A 24,488-nucleotide genomic window follows, 5' to 3' on the forward strand; every position below is an offset into this window, starting at 1 on the left:
CTCACATCACTAAAATGTACCTGATGAACACGGACGTTAATAATAACACCATTTGACAGCAGTTTAACAGCGCTACAGTGGGTCACGCCCATGTAGAACACATTTAAAAAAAAATTTAAAAATAGTTGTAGTCCTCGGAATTGAATAAATTATATATCTATTAAAAGGTAATAGTCTGCAGATTCAGAAAACGCAAAAAAGTAAAAATTGAACTTTTAATGATTTTGAGCCTTTCCGGAGCCCCTTAAGTGGTGTGTAAGCTTAGGAACTGATGACGTTAGCAGTTAAGTCCCATAAGATTTCACACACATTTGAACATTTTTTTTGTAGCTTTCAAAAAATAACTCTTTTTTTTTTGGGGGGGGCGTGTCTTGTCGAAGTGGGTGTCAGCTAGAAGACTGTGAGAGGGATGGTGTGAAGGTGGATAAGAGTAGAGTGTGTGTCTGTGGGGGGGGGGGGGGGGGTGTATGACATGTGGGCGAGTAACCTGGACCTGACATGGGGGAAGGGCCTTGATGGCGAGTATAGCCGCGCGCAGGTGCGTCGCACGGCACTTGGGACAGCGCCGGCTAAGTGGCTGTGGGAGGGAGGGAGGAGAGCGGAAGGTAAGGCGAGGTGACGGGTCGCGCCGGCCCGACAGCCCACGTCAACTTCTTTCCCCGCCAGGCGGCGCTGCGCTGCGCTGTGCGAAAACACGACGCTGCCTGCCACCGTGCGAAATTAATAATAAAAAAAGGAGCACCGACATCAGCAGCGGCAGCGGAGGAGGAGTAGGGGAGAGGAGAGGAGGAGGAGGAGGAGGAGGAGGAGAGGCGGCAAGAAATTACGAGAGGCAGGCGCGCCGGGTGGCGCGGCGAAAATTACGTTGACGCTGGCGGGCCGTGGGCGGAGCCGTGCGGGACACACCTCGCCATCCAAAATGGATCTCGCGTTACGTATTTATCCCCGCGGCGCCGCCACTCCAGGGCCTGCAGTGCGCGGCCCGGACAGAAGCGCGTGTCACTTTCCCGCGTTCCGAGGCAGCACCTCGCCTTTGCGCGTTGTAATTGGGTGCTTGTGTGAGTGCCCGAAAAGATTTGATACCGTCTCACTAAGCGATTGTCGATCGGTCACTACACTGGTTGACAACCGCGGAGCATCAAGTATCTGTCTGATGTTACACGGAACAACCTGAAACGCTAAAACACAAATAAAAAGTTCGATCACGTTTTCAGATTTTTTATTTCTTAGCAACCTACTTTGGCCTTTCCTCAGACCATCTTGTCCGCAGCTCGTGGCCTAGTGGCTTGCGTTGCTACCTCCGGATCATGAGGTCGCTGGTTGGATTCTCGGACGGGTTGGGGATATTATCTGCCCGGGGACTGAGTGTTTGTGTTGTCCTCACAACTTCATCATCATTCATGAAACTGGCTAGTTTGGACTGAGTAGAGATTCGGAATGTGTACGGGCGCTGACCTCGCAGTTGACCGCCCCACCAACCAATAATAATCATCATCATCATCATCAGACCATCTTTAGGTTTTTCACCACCATTAAGCCGGCCGGATGGCCCGTGCGGTTCTAGGCGCTACAGTCTGGAACCGAGCGACCGCTACGGTTGCAGGTTAGAGTCCTGCCTCGGGCATGGATGTGTGTGATGTCCTTAGGTTAGTTAGGTTTAATTAGTTCTAAGTTCTGGGCGACTGATATCAGAAGTTAAGTCGCATAGTGCTCAGAGCCACCACCATTATGGCTGTTTATACTTACATGGATATGGTGTCCGTGCTTTCGGACGTGTCTGAAAGAACAGACACCATGTCCGTACAAGTATATAGTTCTGGCAACACCGGCCATGACTTTCTTCTTCTCTGCGGATGCACACTTATTCCCCGAACTCTTACGGGACTTAGTAAGAGTGTAATGAGTGTGTTGGGGTGGGACACTACGTATGTAGTGTGTGGACATACGTGAGAATGTGGGTCTCGCGAGAGGTGTGCGCGAGATAGTCCTTGCAGTCGCGCTATCCTCTGTGCCCTCGGTGGCTCAGATGGATAGAGCGTCTGCCATGTAAACAGGAGATCCGGGTTCGAGTCCCGGTCGGGGCACACATTTTCATCTGTCCCCGTTCATATATATCAATGCCCGTCGGCAGCTGACGGTATTAATATGATTCTAATTATAGCTGTTGGTGGCGCCAGATGGAAGGAGATCCGAAGCCTGAAGATCGTCTGGGGAAAGAGCTGAAACCGACTGCTAACAAATAAAAAATCCGAAAACGAGATCGAAGCTGTCCTTATTTGACTTTTAGCATTTTATACCGATCGCTGTGTTCCAATTACAGAATTCTTTCTAAAATTTTAAAATTCTGAAAATACACATTTTGCTGTAGGGAAATCAGAAGACTCACAGATTTATAGGCTGGATCCTGAAGAAAATCGTCACTTACGAGACCCTGATTTGTGATGGAGGTAATGAGACATTCCTGCCAGCCCCTAACAATACGATTTTTACTTTTTCTTTATTCTTTTCACTTGGTCACTGAGAACACACTTTGATTCGGGTCTTTTTTTGTTTCTTCTGGACTTCATCCTTCTCCAGTATTCATTCATTTTTCTCTGCAACCCTTTTTCCTCCTCTGTCCACGATGATTAAGTCTAATTCTGTCCTGGAAACCTATGATGGTATGTAATTTTGGTTTGAAAGTTATTCCTAGCTAGGCATATGTGACAAGGCTGGAACGTGCTTTATTTTATTTTTGACTTGAGCATGCTGCTCTAAATTCTGACCATTGCTTTGTAGCAATGTAAATTCAAGGTTTCTGAAAATTTCGTTTTGATCAAGACACCCTTAGTAGGCAAACATAGCTCATTGTACCTAACAGTTATTTGCAACCGGTTGGCTGTACAACTCCTATGTTTGAAAATTATATACGGTTGTTGAGAAACAGGCACGCATAAAACTATATAATCTGGAAGTCGCTTTGTCGTAAACCTCTGATTCGAGTATTCTCGTTTTTCCCAGATCCCTTTGTACCTGTCTAAAGCGGAAAGCTGTTAGAAGTGCCCCTTTAAATATAATTTCAGAATTACATTCAATTAACAGTTGTTCCCAACCTTTGTTAGGGCATTACCCTTGAGTGCTGTTGGACATTTGCTAGTATTCACCCCCCCCCCCCCCCCACCTGGCCGTCTGTAGCACCCCTTTCCAGCACATTATTACTAACATTATCACCTAACTAAATTATAGAATGTAAGGCTTTTCTTAAAAAAAATTATTTTTAAAATGATGAAAGATGAATTATATTTACAGAGAGAGAGAGAGAGAGAGAGAGAGAGAGAGAGAGAGAGAGAGAGAGAGAGAGAGTTAGAATTAATGGCAAAGAAAGTCGTGGCGTGTCACAATTGCTACCTAGAACTCCTAACAAAGCCAACTGTCCGCAGTGAGGAATTGCTTTATCTGTTGCCAGCCTTACTTGATCCATTCTAAGGATGCGTCCGTAGAACATGGTCTTCTTTTCCTCGTGATGGTGTGCGAAATTCTTTCTGTCTTCGTACACAGTTCTTGCTTCGTTTGTCTTCTATATTAATCGTCTCCTGTTCCTCGAGGTAACAATACCCTTCTATTAGAGACCTTCGTTCCTTAAGTTCTAGTCTCTTAAGAATGCCTGCTCTTACGAGGTTCACACTTTCCGCTGGGTAGAAGGCTTAAGGACGGATTACTGTACGGCAAGGTATCAGTTTTGCACTGATTGAAAGATTCTCCCTATTCCGTATTTCTACAGCTAACACATGAACATGAAAACTTTATAGCCTGGCAGAGAAGCTCTAAATCAACAAGTCTGAATCCAGTGGAATCCATTATCAACATCATTCACGCAACTGTACAATTCTCCTATCCCAAGCTGAGAGCTTATGTTCTTCATTTCGAGCTGCTTCCTCTTTTTTGTTGGTAAACCGATTTCCATGGAACCTCCGTTTCCTAAACACAGTTTTTGCACCACCCATTATACACATATCTTGACTTCCACGGAAAGGTTTGCGAATTCAATCTTCCACCTACTAATATGTGATAGTATTGCCAAAACGTAAATAAACCAATGCAAGAAAGTTTTCCGGCAAAGTATAAATGTCAGCCAGAGATATAAATGTCAGCCAAAGATATCGAAAGGAAATAGCCTTCACACTGACAAAAATTCCACTGAAGCAAGCAGTTTCCCCAAATGACGGAAAAGGTGGCAGTGGCCGCCAGTGCAGAGTTAATAAGTTTAACAATTTAAAGTCGTTTCTAAAGCTGCTATCACGATAAGATTCACAGACAACACAGATTAAACTGTGTAGATCAAGAAAGCAATATTTTTGAAAAATCGATTTTTTGGACCAAAGTCCATCATAGCCACCCGTAAGGACAGATCACTGTCTGGTAAGGTCTCAGTTTTGCAGATAGGGGTCTGGTACTGGAACTCTTCGTGTCTGGAATTGAATACAGACGTTTGATCAGTAATTAGATTAAGAACACCACTTCCCCGACATAACCCCTTTATTCCTTCTCTTCCTCATCAATGTCCACTTGTTTCCTCTCTCATCCTCCTCCGTTTCTACTTCCACCTCATTGCCCTGCCTTCCTCATTGATGTCCACCTTTCCACCCTCTCTTCCTTCTTGACTTTATTCTGTTTTTCTTTCTTCCCCCTGAACTTCCATCCGTTTTCCACTCTCTTCTTCATAAACTTCGACAATTTTCGTCGTCATCGTCGTCCTGCTGTTGCTGCTGCTGCTCCTCCTCCTCCTCCTCCTCCTCCTCCTCCTCCTCCTCCTCCTCCTCCTCCTCCTCTTCCTCCCCATTTACTTTCACGTTTTCCCACCTCAACTTCTTCACATTTGCTCCTTCGATTTCCCATATCTGATCTCCCTTTGCATGCTTGTTTTTATGAACGTTCTTTGTCGCAATAGTAGTAATCGTCGTCATCGTCATCGTCTTCTTCTCCTCCACCTCCTTCTTCTTCTCCTCCACCTCCACCTCCACCTCCTTCTCCTCCACCTCCACCTCCTTCTCCTCCACCTCCACCTCCTTCTTCTCCTCCTCCTCCTCATTCTTCTTCTCCTCCTCCTCCACCTCCTCCTTCTTCTTCTTCTCCTCCTCCTCCTCCTCCACCTCCTTCTTCTTCTCCTCCACCTCCTTCTTCTTCTCCTCCACCTCCTTCTTCTTCTCCTCCACCTCCTTCTTCTCCTCCACCTCCTCCTTCTTCTTCTCCACCTCCTCTTTCTTCTCCTGCACCTCCTTCTTCTCCTCGACCTCCTTCTTCTTCTCCTCCACCTCCTTCTTCTCCTCCTCCTCCTCCACCTTCTTCTTCCTCCTCCTCCACCTCCTTCTTCTCCTCCTCCTACTGATATTGCTGCATCTGTTCTTCCTCCTCGACTTCTATACATTTGCTCCTTCTCACTTCTTCGATTTCCCATACCTGATCCTCATCTGCATGCTTGGTTTTATGAACGTTCTTTGTTGCAATAGTAGTAATCGTCGTCGTCTTCATTGTCTTCTTCTCCTCCTCCTCCTTCCTCTTCTCCTCCTCCTCCTCCCTCTCCTCCTCCTCCTCCCTCTCCTCCTCCTCCTCCCTCTCCTCCTCCTCCTCCTTCTTCTTCTTCCTCCTCCTCCTCCTCCTCCTCCTCCTGCTTCTTCTTCTTCTTCCTCCTCCTCCTCCTCCTCCTCCTCCTCCTCCATTGACATCTTTGTCTTATTTACCCCTCTTCCTTCTCCTTCTGCACCCCTATTTCACTTGCAAGTTCTGTTTCTTTTACAGATCTTAACATTCTTTCCATCTCTCCCTGCTCTCCTCCTTGGCAGTCACATACGGCTTCTCCAGATATGTTGTCTGAACTTTGACAGCGAGTTTTAGTGTTGCATTTGAGTATCAAATGAGCGCACTATGCATCTGTGGCCGGGCGAAAACGGGAAGAGTGAGCAGCGAGACGGCAGCCCGTAGGTAGAGGAGACGCGGCTCTGCCCTGCCGGCGCTGGTGATTGCTAGGGTCTGGAGACACTTGTCGCTGCCCGCGGTGCATAATCCCGGCTATAAAAGCCGCTCCGCTCCTTGCAGGCGACAAAACAGCTCGGAGCCACCGCTGATTTCTTTCTTTCATTCCTGGCCAGCGCCGGCGCAACCTCCCGCCTTTTATTGTTATTTCCATCTCCGCGTCCGCGCGGCGTTATTGTGTCTTTTCAAACGGCACTTCCCCCCCTATCACCGTCTTCCCCGCCGCTACAAGCTCTTATTTCCTGTTCTTTATTACTCGCTTCCGTAGACCTCAGAGCCGCCAGCAATCCAGTTGCCTCGCTCCCTCCCCTCCCCACCACACTTTGCAACAAAGGAGGCGCCCCCACCCTCCTCCTGCCCCCTCGCCGATGAATTCCAGAATTCTCATCTGTGAATCCCCAGACCACGCAGAGACGTCCACGTCGGGCGACACTTATAAAAATCGTAAAAAAGATGCCTTTATGTCTGTTTGGAGAAGTTGCGCGCTTGCTCATTATTTGTAGCCTTGTCCCCCGTTTTAATTTCCCGCTCCCTTGCGGTGCAGCGCCAGTGCGGCAACACGTACGTGGCGCGGGGGGAGAGCGGCTCGCGACGCCAGTAATAAAGACATTAGTGGGGATTGTTGGCGCGTATCTGGCGCACTTGTTAACATAATTAGCGACACTTAAAGTTAACGTCCTCCTCCACCCTGTCCCAGCGTCGGCTGCTGCAGATGAAGTTCCCCGCAGATGACGTCTTCATAACGGCGCGGGCCCGTTCTCGCATTGTGCGTTCTCGCCACGGAGCGTGGAAGTGCCCGGGTGCGAGCGGTGATTACGTCAGTCAAGTTTCTTGTTTACATCGGGAGCCTACTGTGTTTCACACGGCACTAACCACCTCTTCATATCGTATAGCGAATATCTGTGCACGTAAAGGGCGGTGATGCCCTAGTTCGGCTGTTGCTGTGGTGCGGGACGATACAGAGAGTTGCAAGAGTCCTTAATGTGTTCACAGTTCACATACGCAAATGTGAAGGTGTTGCGATGTGTTTGGTGCACAATCCTCCGTTGTTGTGTCTGCCGGAATGTTGACAAGTACACTATGTGATCAAAAGTATCCGATCACCTGGCTGAAAATGAGTTTTAGAATATTAAAAAACTAGAAACCCGCCTCGATTGCGAAAAAAGCACCTAGTGTTAACCTAGGTTTCGGCGTAGATAACTACACCTTCTTCAGAACAATAAAACCCACAAGTGCCTAAGAAGACCTTTGTCAATGATTAAACGATCACCATAGCTATACATTTATAAACGAAAAATAGGAAAACACACAAACAGTACATGTGTACGAAGTCTAAACCGTTACTTAACTTAATGGTGTAACCTCCACCTCACACCGGGTTATGTAAACTGCAGTTTATGGCGGGTCATGGCCCATCGAACATAGGTCGGTGTGAGGTGGAGGTATGTATGCTTTCGGGGACTTCTGGCTGCTCCGTAGATGGGACACCTTGCCTGCCTTTATTCCTCCGTCTCCTTTTCTCCTTTTTGAAATGATAATTATATGGACACCCTAGCTGCAAACAGGCGTTGATATACTTCATTGGGAACATGTTGAAAATGTGTTCCCCGACCGGGACTCGAACCCGGGACCTCCTGCTTACATGGCAGATGCTCTACCCATCTGAGCCACCGCGGGCACAGAGGATAGTGCGACTGCAGGGACTTATCCCTTGCACGCTCCCGGTGAGACCCACATTCCCAACATGTCCGCACCACTACATTCGTAGTGCGCCTAATAGATGTTTGCCCATGATACTCATTACTCGTGGCAGATTTATCTACCAAGTCCCGTACGAGTTCAGGCATAGCGTGTGCATTCGCACAAGATGATCAATGGCCGGGAAGCCATATTTTAACTAATATTACGGTAGTATCTGTTCCCGAAGAACAGTTACCGTTGATGACCATGCAGCTTTGCTGGAATGAAATGATAATTAAATGGACACCCTAGCTGCAAACAGGCGTTGAGATACTCCTTTTTGTCCCTCATCACGCCTTGTTGACCTTTCGCAGACTTTGTGGTTTTCTTCCTATGGGGTTTACATGGTAGTCTATCTCTGATCTATAGCCATGTAGACCTGTCTATTCGAGGAAAAAGGGACTGATGACCTAGCAGTTTGGTCCCTTTATTCAACCAACCAAGTTGTGGGGATCGTCAGGGTCGGAAACGCACCGCAGAAGTAATGCGGCCTTTCCAGGGCACTGTTAGGGCTTGGTGCTCCAACCCATACCCTCTCCACGAGAAATTCACATGCTCCTAACCAATATCGTATACACTATGTAACCAGTCAACACAACAATACTTCTTTAATGTTACTGAGCGTAACGCAAAAATCCGAAATATTACACTACTGGCTATTAAAATTGCTATACCATGAAGAAATGTAGATGGTAAACCGGTATTCATTGGACAAATATATTATACTAGAACTGACACGTGATTACATTTTCACGCAATTTGGGTGCATAGATCCTGAGAAATCAGTACCCAAAACAATCACCTGTGGCCGTAATAACGGCCTTGATACGCCTGGACATTGAGTCAAACAGAGCTTGGATGGCGTGTACAGGTACAGCTGCCCATGCAGCTTCAACACGATACCACAGTTCACCAAGAGTAGTGACTGGCGTATTGTGACGAGCCAGTTGCTCGGACACCATTGACCAGACGTTTTCAATTGGTGAGAGATCTGGAGAATGTGCTGGCCAGGGCAGCAGTCGAACATTTTCTGTATCCAGAAAGGCCCGTACAGGACCTGAAGCATTCGGTCGTGCATTATTCTGCTGAAATGTAGGGTTTCGCAGGGATCGAATCAAGGGTAGAGCCACGGGTCGTAACCATTTGAAATGTAACCACTGTTCAAAGTGCCGTCAATGCGAACAAGAGGTGACCGGGACGTGTAACCAATGGCACCCCATACCATCACGCCGGGTGATACGCCAATATGGCGATGACGAATACACGCTTCCAATGTTCGTTCACCGCGATGCCGCCAAACACGGATGCGACTATCATGATGCTGTAAACAGAGCCTGGATTCATCCGAAAAATGACGTTTTGCCATTCGTGCACCCAGGTTCGTCGTCGAGTACAGCATCGCAGCCGCTCCTGTTTGTGATGCAGCGTCAAGGGTAACCGCAGCCGTGGTCTCCGAGCTGATGGTTCGTTCTGCTGCAAACGTCGTCTAACTATTCGTGCAGATGGTTGTTGTCTTGCAAACGTCCCCATCTGTACACTCAGGGATCGAGACGTGGCTGCACGATCCGTTACAGCCATGCGGATAAGATGCCTCTCATCTCGACTGCTAGTGATACGAGGCCTTTGGGATCCAGCACGGCGTTCCGTATTACCCTCCTGAACCCACCGATACCATATTCTGCTAACAGTCATTTATAAATGTCGGAAACGTGATGGTACGCATTTCTCCTCCTTACACGAGGCTTCACAACAACGTTTCACCAGGCAATGCCGGTCAACTGCTGTTTGTGTATGAGAAATCGTTTGGATACTTTCCTCGTGTCAGCACGTTGTAGGTGTCGCCACCGGCGCCAACCTTGTGTGAATGCTCTGAAAAGCTAATCATTTGCATATCACAGCATCTTGTTCCTGTCGGTTAAATTTCGCATCTGTAACAGATCATCCTCGTGGTGTAGAAATTTTAATGGCCAGTAGCGTATTTTCATCAGTTGCTCGCTGACAAGGGCTCACCGTGGTGAATAGGTGCAGGGTGTGATACCTGGGATCTTCAACTAAATCACCATATACAGTAGAAGCTTTCAAAAGTCAACCCCACCGGTGCGGGCCTCGTCCAGCTGCCGACGCACAGTGGAGAACAGCCCGCGGCGCCTGGCTGCTAACCGCTCGCTAACCGCACGGCGCCTCATCCGCGGTGAACCGCGGCGGGGCCGTGACCTATTTGTTGACGCTAAGCCGCCCCCGCCCCCAGCCCCACCCACGCCACCCCCTCCCCCCGCTCTAAAACCACTGTGTCTGAGTAAACAGCCCGCTAAATTCATCTCGCGCTCCGCCAGTTAGTTAGCGCGCGGGCAACTCGCGGGCAAACACTCGCCAAGAAGGCGGTGTTTATTTTCTCAGCGGTAATAACAGGCGCGCCCGCCTGCGCCGCCGCAGCCGCGGCAGTAGCACCACAACACCGATCGAAACACTCGTCCGCGGCGGCAAAACCTCCCACCCTGAGGTGTTTCTCCGTCAGATGGAGAGGCGGGAGCGGACGTCGCGACATTCGCGAGGCGAGCCGAAACAGGCGGCGGAATTACAGCCCCTGCCACAGTGCCGCCAACTTTGGACTTCGTACACGCTGTGTTGATGTTGCCAGACTGATCCCGACGTGTTTTGTCTTCCAAAAGGCGCAGCGCCGGCGTATAACACGGTGGTGCCGCTAACAAGCCAAAACAGTCTGACAGTGCTCAAATGGCACTGCAGGCAATGTTAAAGAAATAGAGGATAAAAGATTCTCGGCTGCTAAAGCATGTCATTTCGGCTGCTAAACCTAAGCTTTGAGAGAATCCCACTAACATGAAATTCGCAGTCTAGCATAAACACTGTTGAAAAGAATTAGGTGAATATGTGAATCACTGTCTGGTATGTTGAATCTATGTTCATACAGACAGTACCTGTGTAAGGCGACTACAATTTCATATCTTACAAGCACATACTTTGCCATGATCTATGAACACAATTAGGTATTACAATTTTGAACATGGCCGATAATGCAGCAACCGTAGACGAAATTTATAATATTACTTGAAAATACAGCTCTTCGGTTGGACAGGAAAAAAATTTTCAACTGTACCTAGGTTTCAACTGCTCTAACGCAGCCTTCATCAGGCTCAATGAGCAATTACAATTACGTGATAAAAATTTCTTTGATGGTGTAAAGCCCTTGCTTAAAATCACTTAACGCGGAATATTGCTATTATGCTTCCCGTACTGTAGCCTTAAATATTGTTCTCTCTCTACCTGTTTTACAGTATAATATTTTGTTCAACTTTCGATCTGTTACATACTATCTGAGATAATGTAATCAGCACATTACGTGCACTCCTGTTCCAATGCTTCTGACAGCTGTTGTCACTGTAAATTACAAGCATTCAATACTAGATGGCGCGGTACAAGGTGCCGACTTGCTAACATCGACGGCGCGCGCGCCCGTCGGTCTGATGCTGCTTACAGTGCCGGCCGCACACGCGACCCATAGCGGCGCGTCTTAATCAAGTTGTGCATTCCTAGGAAAATTTTATAATGTACAAATATATTGTTATCTTTAACGTGAGCACTGTTGCTCTAAACCATTTCATAACTATTTACTCTATGTAAGTATGCTTTCTTTGTCTACTGTACCGTAGCAGTTAGCTATGATGCAACTTTATTACATATGTTTAATTTAATAATTTTTATATTATTCCAAAACTCTGTAATGTAAAATTTTTTTTACTTCTGATGAAGGCTGCCTTAGAGCAGTTGAAACCTAGGTAAAGTTGAAAATTTTTTATCTGTGCAACTGAAGAGCTATATTTTCAAGTAATATTATAAACAATTAGGTATCATGTGATAGGCTGTACATCGTATATATGAATATATAAAGGAGACTGACATTGTCACATACACCAGCCAGATTAGCTAAGAGCGCTAATGCGCTGCTTCCTGGACTCAGGTAGGCGCGCCGTCCCTGGATCGAATTCGCCCGGCGGCTTAACGACGGAGGCTGGTGTGCCGGCCAGTCTGGATGTGGTTTTTAGGCGGTTTTCCACATCCCACTAGGTGAATGCCGGGCTGGTCCCCACGTTCCGCCTCAGGTGCACGGCTCGCAGACATCTGAACACATTCGCACTATTCCATGGATTACACTAGACTGTTGGGGTACACTAATTCCGCCCCAGGGGTTGTGGGGTGGTGGCAGGATGGGCATCTGGCCATCCTTAAATTAACCTTGCCTATTCCAATTTACCATGCTGACCCTGCACCATTGCGGGAACAAGACACAAGCAAAAGAAAGAAGGAGAAGAACTGACATTATCACGTACACTTCGGAAATAATTGCTAACGCTTATTACAGGAATGGTGATGGAGTGTCTTTATTATCATACTAGTAGAGGTTGGAGCGACAGTGGAAATGAAAAAGGCACTCAGAACTCAAGCCCTGGGTGGAAGGCCCACACAGGTGTGTTGGTCCTGCTTAAACACAGGTAGTAGCAAGGCGGACGTTGGGACACCTGAGCGCTGGGGCACAATAGAGTCGCGACCGGCCGGTTTGTTGCCAGATGTGAAGGATTATACTTTGTAAACTACAAAAATCTTGGGCGCAGCTGAAAGGAACGAGGAAGCGTCACCTCGGAAACCATGCAGGCTGGGTTATTTCCAAGGATTTGTACTCAGAAGCGTACCATTGTACGAGTATAGGTTTTTCCTCGCAAACTTTCCGAGCTGGACGACAAAATACTAAAATATGGTTGTTCGGCGTTCGGAAGAATATCTAGAGATGGAGAATATTCCGTGGTTTCGGGAATATGATTCGTTTTCAGGTGGGGAGCCGTGCTTTTCTGGGAGGCCAGCGGTGGAGAGACGAGGAAGGGTCTTCCATTGTGAGCGCCCGTGTGTGACGGTCGCTCAGTATCAGCTTTGTTGGTACAGACGGACTTGCTGTCTTTGCTCTCAAGAGAGTTTATAGTTAGAGCGATTAGGCACTGTACTGTTGCGGACTTAAACGATTGTGGACTTCCCCTCCAGGTTGAGTACGCAGGAACGTGGTTGACGTTCCACATGTGGCTAAACACTTCCTGTGTCCTTAAATAACGTAACTATCTGGCGAACGGTCCGGACACTTGGATGATGTCGTCCAGGATACCGCGCAGCATACACAGCACACGCCCGTTGGGCATTTTGATCACAATAGCCATACATCAACACGATATCGACCTTTTCCGCAGTTGGTGAACGGTCCGTTTTAACGCGGGTAATGTATCACGAATCAAATACCGTCCGCACTGGCGGAATATTACGTGATACCACGTACTTACACGCTTACGATTATTACAGCACAATCTATCACAAAGCGAAAAAAGTGGTCCAACTAAAACATTCATATTTCTTAACGTACTACTCGAATATGTAATAAAAATGGGGGTTCCTATTTTGACCTATGGCAGCACCATCTAGCGGGCCAACCATAGCGCCATCTGGTTTCCCCCTTCAAGCTAGACGAGTTTCGTTCTATGTAGTTTTGACGCTTGATGCTTATTTCGTGAGATATTGTACATGTTTTTTCATTACAATCGACTGTGAGAAAGAAAATGCTGTGCTGCACTGCGAAAAAAAGCTGTAATAGCGGAGCATTTAACCAGGCAAACTATTTCTCCCATATATATATATTCTTCCCCCTTCTACATCCAAAAATTGTATTCAGAACTATCTGCTGTTTTTTTTTTTTTTTCTCGCAGTCGATTTTATCAGAAACAAAGGCTGATAATTAGAATACTACTACAGAATATCAATCGTATCAAACTTCGTAATGCTACCAGTTCGCATGTTAAAATTATGCGAACTACTATTAGTGAAGCTACAGTCTTCACAGATCCAACAGCTGCAGACGTCATTCACATATCGCATATACCAATGATCCCAACAGATTTAGCCATTCATTTTAAGTGGGTTCACTATCAAGCTTTCGTTGGCAGCAACAGGGAACAGCCCTCAAGGTCAGAGACAGGGTGAAGAGTAGATGGACTGCGGTGGTGGTGGGGGGTGGGGGGGGAGGGGGATGGACATAAAGAGTGGGAGAACGCGATTAGGGTGTACACTTATAAGCCAGAACATAATAACCACTGCCCACCGCGACATTGGATGTCTGGTGGCTCTGCGGACACGTGACGCGATAACAGAAGTATGTAAGCGCAACAAAAAGCACTCCGTCTTCAGGCCACAGGTGGCCCATCGGGACCATCCGACCGCCGTGTCATCCTCAGGTGAGGATGCGGATAGGAGGGGCGTCTGGTCAGCACACCGCTTTCCCGGCCGTTACGATGGTTTTCTGTGACCGGAGCCGCTACTGTTCGGTCGAGTAGCTCCTCAGTTGGTATCACGAGGCTGAGTGCACCCCGAAAATTGACAACAACACTTGGCGGCTGGATGGTCACCCATCCAAGTGCCGGCCACGCCCGACAGCGCTTAACTTCGCTGATCTGACTGGAACCGGTGTATCCATTGCGGCAAGGCCGTTGCCCAAGCGCGACAAACACCTTCTGGAATTACAATACGCTCAATAAATAGGTTTGGTGATACAATAACACCGCCTAACAAAAAAAGTTAAGCACCCAGAACATAGGCATTGTCGTCAATGTAACTTCCTACACGTACGCGCCATATAGTGAAACGAAAAGTGTCAGCGTTGCAGTTTTCTGTTAGAATTAGGAAAGCAGCAACAGGCCGTTGGTATTGCTCACGTTTAGTTCTGTTACTGGGCCTTCTTGGGTACTAAAATGGCCTGAGTGAAAACTGAGATGCCAGCGATTCGTGTGAGATAGACTTATCAGCACCTGACAGAGTTTGAAAAGAGTTTCTTTTTGAGTCTCCATTTGGCCGGCTGGTCGAATTGTGCAATACTCAGATTTGTGGCGCATTCGGATGTTGGAGTGCATGGGAAGATGAGGGCGGACATAGCCGTCATCAAGGTTCAGATAGTACACTTCTAGTGCGGTTGATAAAATATCAATCTGTCGACAAAACGGTATTTTTCCAAGAAATATCGATATATATCGGCGACATCTTCCCACCGATATGGAAATGGCAATATCAAATGCTTTATTTTTATTTTATATTTTATTTTATCACAATTTAAGCAACATTATTGAAGTTCTTATTTTGATATTGTAGTACAACATTATTTTACTTTCACTGTGTGAAGGAGTCTTACTACTTTTTGAGCTTTCATCACGTCCAGTCTTTCTCTCTTGACTGCGCGAAGCAAGTAACGTTGGCACAAAAGTAGTAGTCCGACTGCACTGGGGATCGCGGTGTGACTGAAATACCAACATTTCCAATATGAAGAATTAATACATCAGTTGCGTTGAGAAACCAATTTTAACGCAACTAGAGTACTATTTCTTCGCACCGGCATTCTTCAAAAACAGTAGCTGAAAATGATCAAAACTCTGAATGACAAGATTGTTCTTTGCAGTGGACGGAGAAGACGTGCGAGAGGAAATGCTGACGTGACCGGAACTTGGCGTTACCAGCAGAAACTGCAACGTTTATCTTCACGACGCAATTTCAACACTACGACTGCTAGAAATGAAAAAGAGGGAAGTTGACATGAAGTGTTGCAGACGAATCTGATATGTGACGAAATCAAACGACACTTTTCATTGCGCCACTTACATGCAGTTACCGTAGTTAGAAAAGTGGTTATCGCTAAGTGCAAAGGTGCATGGTTTTATTTCTTGCTCCAAAGGGGATACTGCTAGTCTGCTGATGTACAGATTAGCTAATAATAAATCAACACTTAAATGTACAGCTATAAAACAGGCAGTATATTTACAATGTGAAGTCGATGTTTCTATGGGCCAGTACGTCATTATTTCTTCCGTCGATATATCGATACATTTTACCGATGCATCGAGAGCCGATAACGACAGTTTCGATTTATTTCCCGATATTTCTAAAAATATCTACAGTCCTACTTCTCACCGAGCGAGGTGGCGCAGCGGTTAGACACTGGACTCGCATTCGGGAGGACGACGGTTCAATCCCGCGTCCGGCCATCCTGATTTAGGTTTTCCGTGATTTCCCTAAATCGCTCCAGGCAAATGCCGGGATGGTTCCTTTCAAAGAGCACGGCCGACTTCCTTCTTCGTCCTTCCCTAATCCGATGAGACCGATGACCTCGCTGTCTGGTCTCCTTCCCCAAAACAACCAACCAACCAGTCCTACTTCTGACAACCATAAAGGAGGATCGCCATAATGTGCACCAGGCATATCGTTAAAGGCGTACTTTGGAAAGGTACAGCGATTTTACTCCTGGCGTCATGGTATGAGGAGTCACCACATACGAGGTAGCAGCTGGTAGTGAGCGAGGGAAGTCCGACGGCGAAACTGTACATCATGGGGCTCCTAAGTCGTCATATGTTACCTATACCGCTACAATATCGTGGTGCCATTTTTCAACAGGACAACGCTCGTCCACGCATGGCAGTGTCTCCATGAACTGTGTGTTATGTTGATCTACCCCACGGCCAGCAAGATTCCCAGATTTGTGCGCGATAGTACATGAGGGACCCACTCGGTTACTAAATCTGTCGCAGTTCCAGAATCGAAGATATCGACAACGAGTTACAACGTTTGTGGGCCGGCATGTGTCAGGAGAAGATACAACATCTTTATGACACCTGCCTCACCTTAATCCAGGCCAGAGGGGTCACAACGTCTCGCTGATACGAGTTCTTTCTACATTTGATTCGATTTTGTAATCACTGAAATATACACTCATGGAAATGGAAAAAAGAACACATTGACACCGGTGTGTCAGACCCACCATACTTGCTCCGGACACTGCGAGAGGGCTGTACAAGCAATGATCACACGCACGGCACAGCGGACACACCAGGAACCGCGGTGTTGGCCGTCGAATGGCGCTAGCTGCGCAGCATTTGTGCACCGCCGCCGTCAGTGTCAGCCAGTTTGCCGTGGCATACGGAGCTCCATCGCAGTCTTTAACACTGGTAGCATGCCGCGACAGCGTGGACGTGAAACGTATGTGCAGTTGACGGACTTTGAGCGAGGGCGTATAGTGGGCATGCGGGAGGCCGGGTGGACGTACCGCCGAATTGCTCAACACGTGGGGCGTGAGGTCTCCACAGTACATCGATGTTGTCGCCAGTGGTCGGCGGAAGGTGCACGTGCCCGTCGACCTGGGACCGGACCGCAGCGACGCACGGATGCACGCCAAGACCGTAGGATCCTACGCAGTGCCATAGGGGACCGCACCGCCACTTCCCAGCAAATTAGGGACACTGTTGCTCCTGGGGTATCGGCGAGGACCATTCGCAACCGTCTCCATGAAGCTGGGCTACGGTCCCGCACACCGTTAGGCCGTCTTCCGCTCACGCCCCAACATCGTGCAGCCCGCCTCCAGTGGTGTCGCGACAGGCGTGAATGGAGGGACGAATGGAGACGTGTCGTCTTCAGCGATGAGAGTCGCTTCCGCCTTGGTGCCAATGATGGTCGTATGCGTGTTTGGCGCCGTGCAGGTGAGCGCCACAATCAGGACTGCATCCGACCGAGGCACACAGGGCCAACACCCGGCATCATGGTGTGGGGAGCGATCTCCTACACTGGCCGTACACCACTGGTGATCGTCGAGGGGACACTGAATAGTGCACGGTACATCCAAACCGTCATCGAACCCATCGTTCTACCATTCCTAGACCGGCAAGGGAACTTGCTGTTCCAACAGGACAATGCACGTCCGCATGTATCCCGTGCCACCCAACGTGCTCTAGAAGGTGTAAGTCAACTACCCTGGCCAGCAAGATCTCCGGATCTGTCCCCCATTGAGCATGTTTGGGACTGGATGAAGCGTCGTCTCACGCGGTCTGCACGTCGAGCACGAACGCTGGTCCAACTGAGGCGCCAGGTGGAAAAGGCATGGCAAGCCGTTCCACAGGACTACATCCAGCATCTCTACGATCGTCTCCATGGGAGAATAGCAGCCTGCATTGCTGCGAAAGGTGGATATACACTGTACTAGTGCCGACATTGTGCATGCTCTGTTGCCTGTGTCTATGTGCCTGTGGTTCTGTCAGTGTGATCATGTGATGTATCTGACCCCAGGAATGTGTCAATAAAGTTTCCCCTTCCTGGGACAATGAATTCACGGTGTTATTATTTCAATTTCCAGGAGTGTAGTATCTTGCTCTCTCCAACCGTGAGTTTAATTTCGTACCCTCTTCCGCTTCTGGGTTCTCCAGTTTTTTTGTGTCAGTGTACAAGAGTATCATTCCCGTGGCTGAGACTAGAGGACGGTGCCTCAGAGTAATCTTTATGAGCGTCACCAGGTGACGACTCTATGAAGAGAAGAGCAGGGGGTGTGTGAAGCTAGCCGATATGGCAGCTCGTGACGGGGGTGGGGGGTATTCTACGTATTCTGTCAGAGCGGCTGGAAAACCCGGTGCGCCGTGTGTTTCTTGCAGGCGGCGTGTTTGTCTTTCATTACGGCGAGATGCCGCTTCGTTAAGAGCCGAGAGCAGTGTGTGGCGCGTTCCCCGTCTCTCATAAGGCCCGCAGCGATGCGCTAGGCAGCAGAGTCTGAAGGCGCTCTGTGCGATGCGGGGCTGCCTGCAGGCAAGGCGCTCAGCCGCAAAGCCGCATCGGTGGTACGTGTGAGGGTGTTTCTCTGCATTCGGCACTCACGTCGCGCCAGGGGTGATCACGAAATGTGCTAATAATTATCTGGTACAATACTTCGATGGAGAGGAACAGGGGTACAATCCATTAAGGAAGAATACCATTGCTGAAGAGAGAGAGAGAGAGAGAGAGAGAGAGAGAGAGAGAGAGAGAGAGAAAGAGAGACCGCGATTGATTGATTGATCGACTGATTGACTGAGTGGGGAGTTTAGGGACTCAAAAGCCACTTTCGTAAGACAGAGGGTGCGCTAAAAGTGGGCGGAACCAGTCAAGGGGGGTCAAACTATAAAGCGAGGGAGTTAAAAAAACACGTAGTAGGAGGCATTAAAGGGTAGGCCAAATCTAAAAACTGGAAGGATAAAAGAGCGGTCTATGCTGAGAATAGTCATGAGTCCTAGACCTAGAAAACACGAGGTGCGGCCCCAACCTCCATCATCCTGCCCCCGCTCCAGCAGCAAAGCAAAGTTTTGTAACTGATAATAAAAAACATTTTCGTGTAGGAAACTAAAGCACAGATCACCCATCCTTTAATCCTCTGACAATATCAAAGACAAGGAATCTGCAAGTGATTTTTCAACTTCTCGCGGCGTAACGATGCCAGAAAGGAATCTGGAAAGCTATACTTAGTACGAAGGGCCAGAAGAAGGGGACAGTTTACCAATATACGGGATACCGCCAGTCTGGCTCCACAACCACAGTATGGGTGAGCCTAATATGATCGATGTGACGACGGCATAAGACAGTGCACTCCTTATGAGGGGAGCTGAAACAGTAGTCTTCTTGACTGCGTGGAATTTATTATTGAGAGCAGTAGCGGAGCAGATGTCATTCCACTGTTCCATTTTTGGTTGAAGAGAGGTTTGATATATATCCGCGTATTTGCATCTGGAATCATGCAAGGGATTTGGGTGGGGGGGGGGGCAGGGAAGAGCTAGAAAAGTATGCAACAAATGATGATGCCCATGTTGGTGTTTTAGCTGCTGTCGCGGCTAATCCGCTCATCAGTAGCAGACAAATTGCGCGAGAATCGGGAATCTCAAAAACGTCGGTGTTGAGAATGCTACATCAACATCGATTGCACCCGTACCATATTTCTATGCACCAGTAATTACATGGTGACTCTGAACGTCGTGTACAGTTCTGCCATTGGGCACAAGAGAAATTACGGGACGATGACAGATTTTTTGCACGCGTTCTATTTAGCGACGAAGCGTCATTCACCAACAGCGGTAACGTAAACCGGCATAGTATGCACTATTAGGCAACGGAAAATCCACGATGGCTGCGACAAGTGGAACATCAGCGACCTTAATGTATGTTAATGTATGGTGCGGCACTATGCGAGGAAGGATAATTGGCCCCCATTTTATCGACGGCAATCTAAATGGTTCAACGTATGCTGATTTCCTACGTAATGTTCTACCAATGTTACTACAAGATGTTTCACGGCGTGACAGAATGGCGATGTACTTGCAACATGATGGATTTCCGACACAAATCTCGCGTGCGGTTGAAGCGGTATTGAATAGCATATTTCATGACAGGTGGATTGGTCGTCGTAGCACGTTCACCCGATCTGACGTCCTCTGATTTCTTCCTGTGGGGAAAGTTGAAGGATATTTGCTATCGTGATCCACCGACAACGCCTGACAACATGCGTCGGCGCATTGTCAATGCATGTGCGAACATTAAGGAAGGCGAACTACTCGCTGTTGAAAGGAATGTCGTTACACGTATTGCGAAATGCATTGAGGTTGACGGACATTATTTTCAGCATTAATTGCATTAATGTGGTATTTACAGGTAATCACGCACAGCATGCGTTCTCAGAAATAAGTTCACGAAGGTACATGTATCACATTGGAACAATCGAAATAAAATGTTCAAACGTACCTACGTTCTGTATTTTCATTTAAAAAACCTACCTGTTACCAACTGTTCGTCTAAAATTGTGAGCCATATGTTTGTAAGTATTACAGCGCCATCTATCACAAAGCGAAAAAAGTGGTCCAACTAAAACATTCATGTTTCTTTACGTAGACTACTACACCAATATGTAATAAAATTGGGGGTTCCTATTTTAAAAAACGCAGTTGATATCCGTTTGACCTATGGGAGCACCATCTAGCGGGCCAACCATAGCACCAACTGGTTTCCCCTTCAAGCTAGACGAGTTTCGTTCTTTGTAGTTTTTTCGTTTGACGCTTATTTCGTGAGATATTTGGCCCGGCCACGATCAATGGACTACCCTGTATATCTCGATTATATCTATGTGTTAAAAAACTTTGTAACCTATGTCCGTTCGAACGTTTATTAAACCATCGTGTAGAAATTTGAAGTAAATTGGTCAAGAACTTTCCGAGATTTTTTGTATCAACTTGCCTTTATAGAGCCGTACGTATAGATTACAATTTCCATACCTGCAAAAGGGGGCGAAGTCGAAACGAGGAGCCGTAATGTGCGTTCTCAGACAATTTCCAGGCATACCCTAGGTTAGGACTTACACCGAGGTGCCACAGATATTTAGGAATTGCATCGTTGGGTTCTCTAGTCTCTTTATAAATTGCATTGTTGGGTTCTCTTGTCTCTTTATACGGGTGGACGTACAATAAGTAATGCAACACATTGTTCTTCTCGGCCAGTTTCTGTTGAAAACATGGGAAATTTGTTGTGCGACATCGTGGAATATTCCCGCTTCACACCGCTGTAATTTTATGAAGCTCGCACAGGTGGCAGCGTTATTCAGGGGTCTTCAAGGTGGTGTCTGTGACGGTGGTGCCTTCCAAGCAGAGCGCAGTCACTTTCTTTAGAGGGAAAGCTAGAGCATCGCAGATATTCATAGGCACTTAGAGAATGTCTATGGCTACCGGGCAGTAAACAAAAGCACGGTGAGTCGTTGGGCGAGGCATCTGTCACCGTCGCAACAAGATTGCGCAAACTTGTCCGATCTCAGGCGGGCAGGCGTGCCGCACACGACTGCGACTCCTGCGATGCTGGAACGTGCGGACACTCTCATTCGAGGCGATAGACGGATAGCAATCAAATACCTCCCTGCTCAGCTGGACATCTGTTTGTCATCTTCTCTGACGGTACTGCCGCCTCGTTTCTTATTCCATTTACTGGCATCACTAACTTCCTGCCTTACCTGCCTGTGAGTGGCAGCAGCAGCGCTTATCGATAAGTGGACTCTCGTACCATCTTCGGAGCGACCGATAGCATTTCCGGGTCGTCGTCTGTCGAGAGGGCAGTCGGCATGTAGCAGCAATGCAGTCGGGGACGGGCCTGAGTTCAGTCGGGGAGTGTTACTCTTGGCTGCCTGTCTCACCTAAAGTGTCGTTAGAGCCTCCACCCCAGACCGACCCTTGGAGCACTTCTGAGCACCACTGTTTGTTGTTTGTGACTGTCATATTATTTGGTCACAGGTGCTGTGCCAGGCCTTCAGCCGTGTATTAATATTGTCTGTTTTATGTTTAGTTTATGGCCTTCATCCGAACTTCATAACAAATTTAAGACAGCGCCTTCAGTCGTGTTTCATTTAAAATTGTTATTGCTCTGTATTTAGGCCTTCAGCCGCGTTTGTTTCGGAATCTCTGGCTTTAATATGTAAATCCTTGTCTGTAAGCCTTATCTTGAATTCTTGAAACGGCCTTCATCTGTGTTCTGTAAATGTTTATCTTCAAGTTGTCTTTGATTACTTTGAGTAATTGTTTGGGCCTTCAGCAGACAAGATAAAGTTTTCTTAAGATGTTTTTTGTTGTACTGTGTAAAAGTTTATCCTTAAAGCCTCTCTTTTATTACGTTAAAAAAAAAATTTATTGGGCTTTCAGCCCAAGAATTAATTTGAATTTTCCTTAATATGGCCTTTAGCCGAAATTTGTAAGTGCTTGGCTTCTAAATAATTTCCTTAGCTCATCTGAAATATTACTTCAGCCTTCAACCGAGAAGATATTGAATTTTACTTAAGTAAGGCTTTCAGCCGTTTCTCTAAATTCTGGTGTTCTAGAAGGAAGTATTTGAACTTACTGGGAGAAGTTACTTGGGCCCTCAGCCGTGAATAGATATTCGTTGTTTTAAAGAGAAAACTGTACATTTGTTTCGAGGAATAAAGATGTGTTCAAATGGCTCTGAGCACTATGGGACTCAACTTCTGAGGTCATTAGTCCCCTAGAACTTAGAACTAAGTAAACCTAACTAACCTAAGGGCATCACACACATCCATGCCCGAGGCAGGATTCGAACCTGCGACCGTAGCGGTCTCGCGCTTCCAGACTGCAGCGCCTAGAACCGCTCGGCCACTTCGGCCAGCCTTAAATTTTTATTCTAAATAAAAAGGTATTTAGCTGAGAGAGACTTAACCTATGACCAGTTTATAAGTTTGCAGTGAAATACATTTACAATTTTACGTCAGTTAGGAAAATGTTTGAAAAGTAATACTGAAGCTGTGTCCAATTTATGATTCTACAGTGAATATTAGTAGTAATGTTGTAAAGATCATTCAGTTTGCATAAGACCTGAAAGTAATAGTGTGTATTGTTATCTGTTATATTTATGCAAATAGTTTACTCTGCTCTGTCAGCTCAAATCTTACCGTGAACATATGCAGGTGTCAGAGTTCATTGCACTCGCGTGTGGCAAAGTATAGGTTGTGATTGCCCGTTAAAGTTACTCATACTTATTTTCTTGAACAAGAATGTCAATATATATTTACTAAGATGGTACCTGTTCTTTCGGAGATGTCCGAAAGAACAGATACCGTCGGTGACCAAGCAGCTCGTTAGAATGAAATTACAATGAAATGAACACCCTTAGCTGCTTACAGGCGTTGACATACGTTAACGGGGTCAGATGAAGAAGTGTGCCCCGACCGGGACTCGAACCCGGGATCTCCTGATTACATGGCAGTCGGTCTATCCATCTGTGCCACCGAGGACACAGAGATAAATTCCTGCAGTCGCGCTATTCTCTGTGTCCTCGGTGGCTCAGATGGATAGAGCGTCTGCCATCTAAGCAGGAGATCCCGGGTTCGAGACCCGGTCGGGGCACACATTTTCATCTGTCCCCGTTGACGTATGTCAACGCCTGCAAGCAGCTAAGGGTGTTCTTTTCATTGTAAGAATGTCAATCATTCTCTTGCCTAATTAAGCTGGCGACCGTTTTTCTTATTCTTTGATCAGTGTAGATAGGTAAAATATTGGTTGTTTTGTTTAAATATTTACGTAATTCTGGCTTTCACTTCCGATAAGCCACCCCCGTTAGGTACAACGCGATCAGCATAACAAAATTCCTCTCAGAGGGTAACACTGCTCTGTTGCTTTCTACCATAATTGCTGTAACAAGAATAATTTAATTATACGAACTGCCTTCAGCTTTGAGGTCATGGTGTAGTAGTAGCAGCAGCAGACAGAAGTGTTATAAGGTGTCGGCTGTGATGTCGCCCAGCAGAGAAGGTACCACGGGGGTATGTAGGGCTTCCCAGTAAGGTGGCGTAAGCCAGCCTCACTCAAGAGAGGTTATGTTGAAAAATAGGCTTTGTAGCCAAAACAGTGCGGAATAATGTGGTGTATTGGAATCCGGAATAAAACCAACCTGCTTGCTTAGTGAAAGGCCGTCGTATAAAAAAGATAAACCACTACCCATATAAGAAAATTACGACTGTTCTGCGTAGTGTCATTCGTCGAAGACTTCTTTCCGATATCGCGGAATAAAAGCAGTTTTAGGTCTTACGACACCCTCCCTGAATACCGGCACTGGCGTTGTGGTTTGCTCCAGCCTGCCGCGATACGCACTGAACGGCTGGGCGCCGCCGTGTTGCACGAGTGCTGCGCCGGTACACCTCCCCCTCCCTCCCCCACTCCCCCCTCCCACCATCCCTTCCTTCCGTCCTTCCTTAAGCACGCGCGGATCTGGAGTATTGACTCGACTTGTCGGCGGCGGCGGTACGGGCATTGATTAATAACGGGGCAAACATTATTATTTCGGAGCGCCGGCGGAGGGGGTGGGAGACAGGGAGAGAGGTTCCG

At 47.2% G+C, this 24,488-nt stretch overlaps 3 non-coding genes across 3 annotated transcripts; 2 read left to right on the forward strand and 1 right to left on the reverse strand.

Annotated features, from left to right (window-relative positions):
• The first annotated feature begins 2,010 nt into the window (after positions 1-2,010).
• Positions 2,011-2,084, forward strand: Trnat-ugu. Its single transcript has one exon. It is a non-coding gene; the product is annotated as a tRNA-Thr (tRNA).
• Positions 2,085-7,612: 5,528 nt separating this feature from the next.
• Trnat-ugu lies at positions 7,613-7,695 on the reverse strand. Its single transcript has one exon. It is a non-coding gene; the product is annotated as a tRNA-Thr (tRNA).
• A 15,741-nt stretch (positions 7,696-23,436) lies between these two features.
• Positions 23,437-23,510, forward strand: Trnar-ucu. The gene has a single exon. It is a non-coding gene; the product is annotated as a tRNA-Arg (tRNA).
• Positions 23,511-24,488: the final 978 nt, after the last annotated feature.

Source organism: Schistocerca piceifrons, chromosome 10 (assembly GCF_021461385.2).
Source record: "Schistocerca piceifrons isolate TAMUIC-IGC-003096 chromosome 10, iqSchPice1.1, whole genome shotgun sequence".
Lineage (NCBI taxonomy): Eukaryota > Metazoa > Arthropoda > Insecta > Orthoptera > Acrididae > Schistocerca > Schistocerca piceifrons.